General features: G+C 47.1%; 1 non-coding gene across 1 annotated transcript; it reads left to right on the top strand.

Moving 5' to 3' along the window:
• Nucleotides 1-325: 325 nt before the first annotated feature.
• LOC130295993 (U2 spliceosomal RNA) lies at nt 326-512 on the top strand. Its single transcript, XR_008849088.1, has one exon. It is a non-coding gene; the product is annotated as a U2 spliceosomal RNA (small nuclear RNA).
• The last annotated feature ends 11901 nt before the right edge of the window (nt 513-12413 follow it).

Below are 12413 nucleotides of genomic sequence, written 5' to 3' on the forward strand. Positions count from 1 at the left end.
GGGGTGAGAAGGGCCGGCAGCAGCGCTCTAGACCCCAGGAAAGGCAGGGGGAGAGAAGCGGGCAGCGACGGCCTCTCTCCCCCTGCCTTTCCTGGGGGTTTATCGGGGTATACACGCGCACACACGCACCCTCATTTTACCATGGATATTTGGGTAAAAAACTTTTTTTACCCAAATATCCTTGGTAAAATGAGGGTGCATGTTATAGGCCGGTGCGTGGTATACCCCGATAAATACGGTATATATATATAGATAGATAGATAGATAGAGAGATAAAAAAAAAGTCAGTTCTGTTATGGTGAATATATTTATTGTGTGATTGACAATTGATTGGTAATAAAGGTTTTTTCAATCAAAAATCTGTTCTTATCAGTTTAATATCTGATACGTCCCCTATCTGGGGACCATAAATTAAATGGATTTTTGAGAATGGGAGCCGATTTGGAAACTTGCTTCCGTCGCCCAATGCATTGACCCGATATGGCAGTATCTTCGGGTACAGTGCACCACCCCATTCCAGTGTTAAAAAAGACAGATTCTTATTTAATCCTCTGTGGGTGCTGCTGCAGCTGTTGCCTGCCTTGTCATGTCAGTCAGTCTGGCTGCAGAAGGTGCTGCTGCTGTCCAGACCCAGTACTGCTGAATGGCCTCCTTAATTGGATAAGCTCATCGTATCCTCACAAAAAAAAAAAGAGTTCCACAATTAGAGACCACAATAATGAGTTGCACTGACTGGTTTATGAACGTCTATCCATTTGGCGTTTTACTGACTATGTTTGCACACTGATTGATGTCATAAAAACTAAAAAAATAATAATAATACTAATCTAGCACACCTGTGCAGGTTTGACATGACATGATACGTAGCTGTCTTGCAGGTGGTGCTGAATCCTGTTAAATGATGTGAGGGTCTCATGGTTATTCACAAGGGTGCGTCATTGCTGTTGCTTGACCATGCATTGGTTCTGTGGTCAGTGAATGATAAAAACAAAATTTGCCATCCATTGATTGATGAGAAATCAGCCATGAGGCATTTGTTTTTAGAAACTGCTGCTCACAACCAATGTTGCAATGGAGTGTCTCCATCTGCTGGTGGTATTGGATAAGCATTAGTGCTATGATGGGGTCTGAAGAAGAAGAAGAAGATGGAAAAAAATTAATAAAAAAAAGAAAGAAAGAGAGAGAGACTGACTGAGTGAGTGGGTAAGAGAGAGAGTGAGTGAGTGATTGAGTGAGTAATTGAGTGAGTGAGAGAGAGAACAAATGAATTAAAGTGAGTGAGTGTGTGAGTGAGAATGAATGAAAGTCTGAATGACAGAAAGAAAAAAGTATGAAGAAAGAAGTATGAAGAAAATAAAATGTATATGGAGTTGCAAACATGTATAAATGTATATGGAGTGCAATCTACAAAGCTGTTGAGGCTGGTCCTCATGGGAGGATTGTTGCACCCAGGACCTTTAGTTCTATTAAATGTCATTCAATGCCACTGCCAGGTGTAAACAGCAGAAGAACCAGAAGCACCAACAGCACGACCATGGGTTGTCAGATTACCCTGATTCAGCAAAGAGTCCAAAAGGATGCAGGTGAATACTGTTTATTTTCAGTTTCTCGTTCCAGTTGGTTTGATTCCGTGTCCGGACAGCCAGGGAGGTGGCTGCAGGCAACAAAGGTAGGCGTGTTGTTTTCATATGCAGATCTTAACCCCTTAAGGATGGAGGGCGTGCCCATACGCCCCCGTTTCAAAGTCCTTAAGGACTGAGGGTGTATGGATACGCCCGTGGGAATTTCGGTCCCCGCCGCTAGCCGTCAGGGACCGGACCGAGATGCCTGCTGAAATCTTTCAGCAGGCATCCTGTGAAAATGCCTAGGAGGGTCCTGAGAACCCCCCATGTCGGCCATGGCGGCAAATCGACGTTTGTGGCAATTCCGGGCTGATCGGGTCTCTGATGACCCGATTGCCCGGAAAATAGGGATGAAAGGATTTGTCAGTGACAGCCCCAATCCTCCTAAGGGATAGGAGCGAGGTGGCAGTGGTGCCATCCCCCCCTATCCCCTGCCATTAGTAATGACTACTGACCAATGGCAGTTAAAGGCGGAGGGGTTACCATGGAAATTCCCCGCTCTGCCCGCCCCTGGATGTCAGGCAGAGAGGGGGGGGGGGGGGGGAGAAGATGGTGGCGGTACCTGTGGGTTTGCCCCCCCCCTCCATGCGAATGTACAGGGTACATTCACAAGGGGCGGGGGTTTACAGTTAGTCTCTCGCTGCAAGCTAGAGATGCAGGAAATTTTCTGCTGCAGCTCAAACTCCCAGCAGGAAACTCGCTGTAATCCCCCGGCAGTCTGAATGTACCCTAAAAACACTACCTATAAACATACCCCTACACAGTCCCCCCCCCCCCACCCCCAATAAAAATGAGAAACCTCTGGTATGGCACGGTTTCTAAAACGTAGTCTCCAGCTGTTGCAAAACAACAACTCCCAGTATTGCCAGACAGCCATTGACTGTCCAGGCATGCTGGGAGTTTTGCAACAGATGGAGGCACTCTGTTTGCGAAACACTGCCGTAGGTAATTTTGGTATCCGAGGCAAGTCTAACTCTTGCATCCGTAATTTAGGCCTTAAATGCGCATGGCGCTCTCTCACTTTACCGTACTCGGTAAAAATTGCCCAACAAATTTTGGGGGGCTTTTTCTCCTTTTACCTTTTACAGCGGTTCTGACATAAACGCACAAAAATAAATACCCACATGTGACCCCATTTTGGAAACTACACCCCTCACGGAATGTAAGAATGGGTATAGTGAGCTTTAACACCCCACAGGTGTTTGACAAATTTTCATTAAAGTTGGACGTGAAAATGAAAAATTTTATTTTCTTCACTAAAATGCTGGTGTTATCCCAAATTTTTCATTTTCACAAGGAGTAATAGGAAAAAAAGCCATTGATGGCTGGGAAATATTGGAACATGGAGGTAGGCATCTTTGATGTCCACTGAAGAAAGAAATTCCCCTTGTTCCATGGATGCCACTACCGAACGGAGGGATTCCAATCGGAAGTGGCGGATGAGAAGATGAAGGTTGAGATGCTTGAGGTCCAGGATTGGCCGCACAGAACCGCCCTTCTTGGGGACCACAAAAAGATTGGAATAGAAACCCCAAAAATAACTCCCTGGAGAAGCAGGGACCGGAGAGCCTCCCGAAACTGTTTCGCCAGAGAAGGAGACCGGGGGGCCCGGGACTGAAAAAAACGATCCCTCGGGAGGGAGGCAAATTCCATTCGGTATCCGTTGGACACCACGTCCCTGACCAAAGAGTCCTGAATGTGTGTGGTCCAGATGTCTCGAAAAAGTAAGAGACGACCTCCCACCCGAGAAAAATCTGCGGGTGGGGGCATCACTTCATGTAGAAGTGGGTTTGCGTTTGCCCGATTTGGCCGCAAAACGGCCGGAACGGTTGGTGTCCAACTTCCAAGACGGGCAAGCCCGGAATGAGGGAGCCTTCTTGTCCCGCGAAGGCGCCTGCCTAGACCCCTTATTAGGGCCAAAAGTCCGAAAGGACTGAAAGGAAGAGGACTTCCTCTGGGAAGTAGAGTGAGCCTTATTTTGAGGCAACAAGGAACTCTTGCCAACCGTCGCCTCAGAGATAATCTCGTCAAGGCGCTTGCCAAAAAGACGGGCACCAGTAAAAGGAAGCTCGGTGAGAGACCTTTTGGAAGCGGCATCCGCATCCACATCCCAAGCCTTAAGCCACATGGAACGGCGGAGGGCCGCCAGGTGACCCACAGCAAAGGCAGCACATCGGGCTGACTGCATGGAAGCTGTGCACAGAAAGTCCCCAGCTTTAGAGCATTGGAGAACCAAAGCAGACAGATCCTCTGGGGGGATCCCGCCTGGATACCCTGACAGAGTTTTGAGCACCACACCGATAGGGCCTTGGACACCCAAGCCGAGGCGAAGGTGGGAAGCAGAGAAGAGCCTGCTGCTTCAGAGGCAAACTTCGCTAAGGACTCCACCTTCTTGTCTGTTGAATCCTTGAAAGCAGCCATATCTGCTAGCGACAGTGTAGTAGCCTTAGAGAGGCGGGAAATTGGTGGATCCACCAAGGGAGGGGAAACCATCTTAGAGGCAAGGTCCTTGTCGAATGGGTAACGCACCTGAACCTTCTTCATTCCCGGGAGCCTCTTGTCCGGATGTTTCCATGCAGATTCCAGAAGGGTGTCAAATTCAGCGTGAGAGCTGAACCTTTGAGGTGCCAGTTTAGCATGATGAAAAGATACTTCAGGAGTCACATCCGAAGATCCTGGGTCCTCTAAGTGAAAGGTGTCTCTTATGGCCGCAACCAATGAGTTCACCATTTCAACTGTATCCGAGCGGTCCTCCGAGTCAGATGCCAATTCGAAAGCCTCATCCACCAGGAGAATGTGAACAAGTGGGGGGCGACCATGACCGGGTACGCGACTCTTGCGAGGCAGAGTGGCGATTCCGGGAACGTCCTCTGGAGGAGCGACGTTTGTGGCCAGATGACACGGGGGGCGGGACCCACGAGGGGAGCACCCACGTCTACCTGAAGACTCAATGGAAGAGTCAGAAGATACACCCCTAGTACGCCTGTGAGAGGGTGAAGTATGTGGAGAAGAGGAGCGGGGCCCTTTAGAGGGTTGGCACAGGGCAGACCTCTTCAAGGCAGACACCACGTCACGAGAAGCCTCAGCCACCGAACGGGAGACTTGAGTCAAGTCAGCCCATATACTGGGATAGGGAAGAAACCCAGGCTGGAGGGGCGGCCGAATCCACCAGAACTGAAAGAGCATCCGAGGGTACCAGGGGGTCTGGGGCAGCAGAGGAGCAGGCAGAGCAAGTGGGTTCAGCAGAACCAGGTATTTTGGAATTACAGTTCTTACAGACCAAATAGGAAACTAACGCTCCAGTTGTCTGTTTAGAGGTAGGAACAATTCTGGGTACGAACATAATGAAAAAAGAACTATCTCACCCGAGTCTGTGTCCCCTGTGGTGGCTGCTGTGAGGAGAACTCCGCTCTGTGTAGATAGAGAGGGAGAAACAGGCCAGCCAATAGCCAGAGAGGGGCGTGCCTGGAGCAGGGGCCCTGTCTGATTGGCCTCTGCCACCGAAAATCGCACGCACGGCGCTGATTGGAGGACAATCCGCGCCTCCAGTGAGCTCCGGCGGCCCTGTGGGCGGAGCTATAGCTCCCCAGCCGCCAAGAAGAACAATAGTAATGGCGCCCGCTCCTTGCCCCAGGCGCACATGTCAGCCGCATATGCGCCCACGGGGAAGTGAGTAGGCGATACACATATTCGCCGACAGTCGTCTGCTGCCGAAAGCGAAAGTAAGTCGGCGCTTCATGCGCCCGAACAGTAAAAGCGCCGCGGCTGTCAGCCACATAGTAAGCGCCGCGGCTGTCAGCCGCATAGTATAACACACACACACACATGTGCATAATAATAAAGTAAACCATTCATTCCCAATATGCCATTGCTCGCCCCTTTTTTTAGAATAAAAGATAGAGCCCCTAACACAGGCCAGCCCCTTGGACCCTGAAAGGTGGGCCAAAAAATGAGGGTCTCCAGAGGTTGCAAGTCAGCACCTAAAGGGAGAAGAATATATACTCACCTCAATCAGAAGTACTTACCTAATGGAGTCTTCTGTGAGGTCTTCAGTCAGCTTTCTGTTACCTGCATCACGCTGAGCTACCATGTGCGAGCAAAGCGAGCAGGGAATAGGGGGACCCGGACCCATGAGGTACAACCCCAGACGCTGACCATTGGCGAGAGGGGGTGAACAGCGCATATACGCAATGTCTGTGCCCCCTCAATCACAATGAGGAAACAGTGAGCCGCAGTTCCTGAGTCCCCACCTGAAAACATGAAAGAAAACGGAATAAAAAACTAACACATACCCTAACTAGGAAAAATAAGAAACAGAAGACCTGGTCTGGAGAATTCCAGACCATGTCCACCTCCTTCAGACACTAAGCTAAAACTGATTAGCTCAGGGCCTAGAGGCGGGTATATCCTGCTGGGAGGAGCCGACTTTTTTTTGTTGCCATAGTGTCATACCTCCTAGAGACAGCAGCATACACCCATGGTCTGTGTCCCCCAATGGAGCCGATAGAGAAAATCTAATTTTCCATTTTTACACCCAACTTCAACGCAAAGTCGCCAAACACCTGTGGGGTGTTGAGGCTCACTATACCCCTTGTTACATTCCTTGAGGGGTGTAGTTTCCAAAATAGTATGCCATAAGTTTTTTTTGCTGTTCTGGCACCATGGGGGCTTCCTAAATGCAACATGGCCCCAAAAACCATGACAGCAAAATTTGTTTAAAAAAATCCTACAGTTGCTCTTTCCATCTTGAGCCATGTTGTGAGCCCACAAAGCACTTTATGTCAACATATGATGTATTTACGTACTCGAGAGAAATTGAGCTACAAATTTTGGGGGGCTTTTTCTCCTTTTACCACTTTTAAAAATGAAAAAAATGGGGCTACAAGAATATGTTAGTGTAAAAAATGCAGATTTTGATTTTTCTCCTCCACTTTGCGGCAATTCTTGTGAAAGACCTAAAAGGTTAACACACTTTTTGAATGTCATTTTGAAAACTGTGAGGGGTGTAGTTTCTACAATGGGGTCATTTATGGGGTATTTCTCACAGAATGGCCCCTCAAATCCAGTTCAAACTTAACTGGTCTTTGAAAAATTCAGATTTTAAAATTTTCATGAAAATTTAGAAAATTGCTGCTATACTTTGAAGCCCTCTAATGTCTTCAAAAAGTAAAAAATTGGTCAATTTTATGATGCCAACATAAATTAGACATATTGGGGGACATTTACTAATCTAGTCTATTCTGGGTATGCTTATAGACCAGCGTATGTGGTAGTCTCCTGTCTATTGTGCTCCTAATTTATCAAAGGTCTCACAGCCCTTGATAAATTCTGTGCTCAGACTTCAGGGTCTACAGCTTAAACTGCATTTAGTCCTGCTCCAGCATGGTCTGACATTTCAGCGTATTTTGGGCAGATGCGACTTGTCCCACAAAAGTCGCACTTGATAAATTCAGCACCAATGCATTTTCCAATGCATTTCTGTCTAAAATAGACTTGCATGCATCATGTTCTAAAAATCCTCTAGAGCAAAAGTCGCAGAAAAGTCGCACATATTTAGACTGCGACTTTCTGTGCGACAAATTTAGACATGAAAAATCAGTCTAAATCCTTTGATAAATCTCCCCCATTGTGTTTGTGAATCAATATAAAATGTATTTGGAATATCCATTTTCCTTACAAGCAGAGAGTTTCAAAGTTAGAAAAATGCAAAATTTTCTAAATTTTCATGACATTTTGTGATGCAAGTAACCACAAAAATTTACTGCTATGTTAAAGTAGAATATGTCACGAAAACCTACACTAGCTAAATCCCCTAGGGATCTCTGGGCCGACTTATTAATGAACAACCTACTTGGGGAAATAAATCCCCTCAGGATTAACCCTGACTAAAGATCCCCTAAAAATTTACTTTTATTAATGCTTCTTTAAAATATTTCTTGACTTGTGTAATTCACATTTCTTGCCACAAGATGGCAGTGGTGTTTTAAAATATTGAACGCTGTGCACAGCTAACTCCGACATAGTTTCCGAAATAGTTTTTCATGATATAAAACGTAATCCTCCCTTCCTTTAAAGTAAGGGAGGATTATGTTTTAATAATAACGCTGTGCCAGTGTCCCAGCTTAGTTAGTAACTCCCGTGCCCGAGCTGCAGCAGGGCACCGGAACTAACTAGATAGAAGAGTCTAAATACCAGTCTGTCTGACAGACACTGAGCAATTTTAATAGTACGGAGTTAGCTGTGCACAGCGTTCAAGATTTTAAAACACTACGGCCATCTTGTGGCAAGAAATGTGAATTACACAATTACAGGGGTTCCTGTAAAAGCCAGGGTATGGATTGCATTGCTTATTGCTCCATCAGAGTGGAATGGACTCCTGTCCTTCTTTTAAGCAATGATGTGGATTTAGCCTGTGCTGTATGTACGGGAGAGTTGTAGTTTTGCAACAGCTGGATACACTCTGGTTGGGAAATATATATATATATATATATATATATATATATATATATATTTTATTTTTCTTTCCTATGATATATATATACATACACACACGCACAGTAGTGTTTTTCAGGGGGTGTAATCCAGACCTCCCTCTCCGGTGTGTCCAACAATCCAGCGTCAAAATTAAGACGCTGGATGATTGTGAACTGCCCCATTCAAATAAATGGGATCAGTTCTAGCATTAGTTTCCCTCCAGTGCACGCCTGACATATGTGAACCCGGCCTCATTCGATCTGCAGGGTGCCAGTGTATAGTTGGTATCTACCACTACAGTATATGTTATTGTATGTCAGAATATTGGTCTTTTTATCGTGGTTTTTAATTTGGAACAATATAGCGGTATTGTGTGTCTAGCAAATATTGTGTCTACAGGGACATACGCTTTGTGGCTTGTGCTCCTGATCATTTAACCCTTTCAGGACTCAGCGTTTTTCCGTTTTTGCACTTTTGTTTTTTCCTCCCCACCTTCTAAAAACCATAACGCTTTCAGTTTTCCACCTACAGACCCCTACAAGCGCTTGTTTTATGCACTACCAATTTTACTTTGTAATGACATCAGTCGTTTCACAATAAAATCTAACTTGTTTGGCTTTTGCGGCCCCACTTTTAATTTTGCCCAGCGCCACATTAAATCTAAAACTGGTCCTGAGTGTATGTGTATGGCTGTGTGTGTGTATATAGGGGCAGTGTATGTGTATGAGGCTATGTATATGGTATGGGGCTGTTTATGTGTGTATATAGGGGCAGTATATGTGTATGGTGCAGTGTATGTGTATGAGGCAGTATATATGTGGGCTGTGTATGTGCGTGTACATAGGGGCAGTGTATGGGGGGCAGTGCATGTGAGTATATGGGGGCAGTACATGTGTATGGGGCAGTGTATATGGGGGCTGTGTATGTGTGTGTAGATGGGGGCAGTGTATGTGTATGGGGCAGTGTATTTTGTATGGGGCTGTGTATGTGTGTATATGGGGGCTCTGTATGTGTGTGTATATGGGGGCAGTGTATGTGTATGGGAGCAGTGCATGTGTATGGGGCAGTGTAGGTGAGTATATGGGGCTGTGTATGCGAGTATATTTGTATGGGTGTATGTGTAAGTGTATGGGGCAGTGTGTATGGTATGGGGCAGTGTATGTGTATGGGGGCAGTGTATGTGTATGGGGCATTGTATGGGGGCAGTGTATGTGTATGGGGCAGTGTATATGGTACAGGGCTGTATGTGTGTGTGTGTGGGGGGCTGTGTTTGTGTGTATGGTGGACTGTGTGTGGGGGCTGTGTCTATGTGTGTATATAGGGGCAGTGTATATGGTATGGGGCTGTTTTTGTGTATGGGGGCTGTGTATGTGTGTATATGGTGGCTGTGTATGTGTATGGGGCAGTGTATGTGTATGGGGCAGTGCATGTGTATGGGGCAGTTTATATGGTATGGGACTGTGTATGTTTGTATGGGGTTGTGTACGTGTGTGTTTATAGGGGCAGTGTATGTGTGCATGGGGTTGTGTACGTGTGTGTATATAGGGGCAGTATATGTGTATGGGGCAGTGCATATGTATGGGGCTGTGTGTAAGGTATGGGGACAGTGTATGGGACAGTGTATGTCGTCAGTTTATGTGTATGGGGCAGTGTATGTGTATGGGGCAGTGTATGTGGGCAGTGTATGTGTATGGGGGCAGTGTATGTGTATGGGGCAGTGTGTATGGTATGGGGCAGTGTATGAGTATGGGGGAAGTGTCTGTGTATGGGGGCAGTGTATGTGTATGGGGCAGTGTATGTGTATGGGGGCAGTGTATGTGTATGGGGGCAGTGCATGTGTATGGGGGCAGTGCATGTGTATGGGGGGCATTGTATGCTTATGGGGGGCATTGTATGTGTATTGGGGCAGTGTATGGTATGGGGCAGTGTATGTGTATGGGTGCAGTGTATGTGTATGGGGCAGTGTATGGTATGGGGCAGTGTGTATGGTATGGGGCAGTGTGTATGGTATGGGGCAGTGTATGTGTATGTAGCAGTGTATGGTATGGGGCTGTGTATGGGGGCAGTGTGTATGGTATGGGGCAGTGTATGTGTATGGGGGCAGTGTATGTATATGGGGGCAGTGTATGTGTATGGGGCAGTGTATGTGTATGTGGCAGTGTATGGTATGGGGCAGTGTATGTGTATGGGGCAGTGTATGGTACGGGGCAGTGTGTATGTGTATGGGGCAGTGTATGTGTATGGGGCAGTGTATGTGTATGGGGCAGTGTGTATGGTATGGGGCAGTGTATGGTATGGGGCAGTGTATGTGTATGGGGGCTGTGTATGGGGGGCAGTGCATGTGAGTATATGGGGGCAGTACATGTGTATGGGGCAGTGTATGAGTATGGGGGCAGTGTATGAGTATGGGGGCAGTGTATGTATATGGGGGCAGTGTATGGGGCGGTGTATGGGGGCAGTGTATGTGTATGGGGGCAGTGTATGTGTATGGGGGCAGTGTATGTGTATGGGGGCAGTGTATGTGTATGGTGCAGTGTGTATGGTATGGGGCAGTGTGTATGGTATGGGGCAGTGTATGTGTATGGGGCAGTGTATGTGTATGGTGCAGTGTGTATGGTATGGGGCAGTGTGTATGGTATGGGGCAGTGTATGTGTATGGGGGCTGTGTATGGGGGCAGTGTGTATGGTATGGGGCAGTGTATGTGTATGGGGCAGAGTATGTGTATGGTGCAGTGTGTATGGTGTGGGGCAGTGTATGTGTATGGGGGCAGTGTGTATGGTATGGGGCAGTGTATGTGTATGGGGGCAGTGCAGGGCTCGAGTCCTGCAGGAACAGCGTTCCTTTGCATTTTCCACAGGAGGAATGCTGTTCCTTACATTAGTCCTGCAGGACCATCCTCTCTGTTCTTACCTTCCCTCCGTCTCCTCCCCTGGCCCAGACTGCTAGATGCTGGAGATGTAGGACCTGTGATGATGTCACCATCACATGTTGGGGCGGAGCTTAGCTGTGGTGGAGAGGGAAGATCGTGGTTGAAGGACCTGTGTGATGCTGTGGAGGAGGCGGGGCGGAGCTGGAGGAGACATGTCACCCCAGTAAGGTAATTACATGGAAGATTTGTTACAGTGTGTCACCCCAGTAGTAAAGTGATTACAGGAGGAGGAGGTTTGTTACAGTGTGTCACCCCAGTAATAAGGATATTACATGATGATGAGGTTTGTTACAGTGTGTCACCCCAGTAGTAAGGTAATTTCATGAGGAGGAGGTTTGTTACAGTGTGTCACCCCAGTAGTAAGGAGATTACATGAGTAGGAGTTTTGTCACAGTGTGTCACCCCAGTAGTAAGGAGATTACATGATGAGGTTTGTTACAGTGTGTCACCCCAGTAGTAAGGAGATTACATGAGGAGGTTTGTTACAGTGTGTCACCCCAGTAGTAAGGAGATTACATGATGAGGAGGTTTGTTACAGTGTGTCACCCCAGTAGTAAGGTGATTACATGAGGAGGAGGTTTGTTACAGTGTGTCACCCCAGTAGTAAGGTGATTACATGAGGAGGAGGTTTGTTACAGTGTGTCACCCCAGTAGTAAGGTGATTACATGAGGAGGAGGTTTGTTACAGTGTGTCACCCCAGTAGTAAGGTGATTACATGAGGAGGAGGCTTGTTACACTGTGTCACCCCAATTCTAAGATTACATGAGGAGGTTTCTTACAGTGTGTTATCATGATGATAGGGACATGAGGAGGTTTTTGTTACAGTGTATTATCAGAATGATAACCCCTTAAGAACATTGGGGGAGATATATAAAGACCTGTGCAGAGGAAAAGTGGAGCAGTTGCCCATAGCAACCAATCAGATCGCTGCTTTCATTTTCAGAGGCCTTTTAAAAAAATAAACAAGCGATCTGATTGGTTGCTATGGGCAACTGGTCAACTTATCCTCTGCACAGGTTTTAATAAATCTCCCCCATTGGATGTAAATATACATCTTGGTGCCCTGGTACTTAAAGGAGTACTCTGGTGCAGAGTTTTCCTGCTCCGTCCTGCCCGGGCTGCAAAAAAAATGAAAATAAACCATCTCTCACCTTCCTGGGTTCCCGCGGAGCGCCACTACAGCTGATGGGTCCTCCGGTCCATCTTATTCATACTTCCGTGTGAACGAATCGTCACATGGCGCTCAGCCTATTATGGGCCGAGGCAGAACATCGCTGCGGCCGGCGATAGGCTGAGCGCCATGTGACGCTTCGTTACACCCGGAAGTATGAAGAGGATGGACCGGAGGACCGATCAGCTGTAGTGGCGCTCCGCGGGAACCCAGGA

This window comes from Hyla sarda, chromosome 11 (assembly GCF_029499605.1).
Source record: "Hyla sarda isolate aHylSar1 chromosome 11, aHylSar1.hap1, whole genome shotgun sequence".
Classification (NCBI taxonomy): Eukaryota; Metazoa; Chordata; class Amphibia; order Anura; family Hylidae; genus Hyla; species Hyla sarda.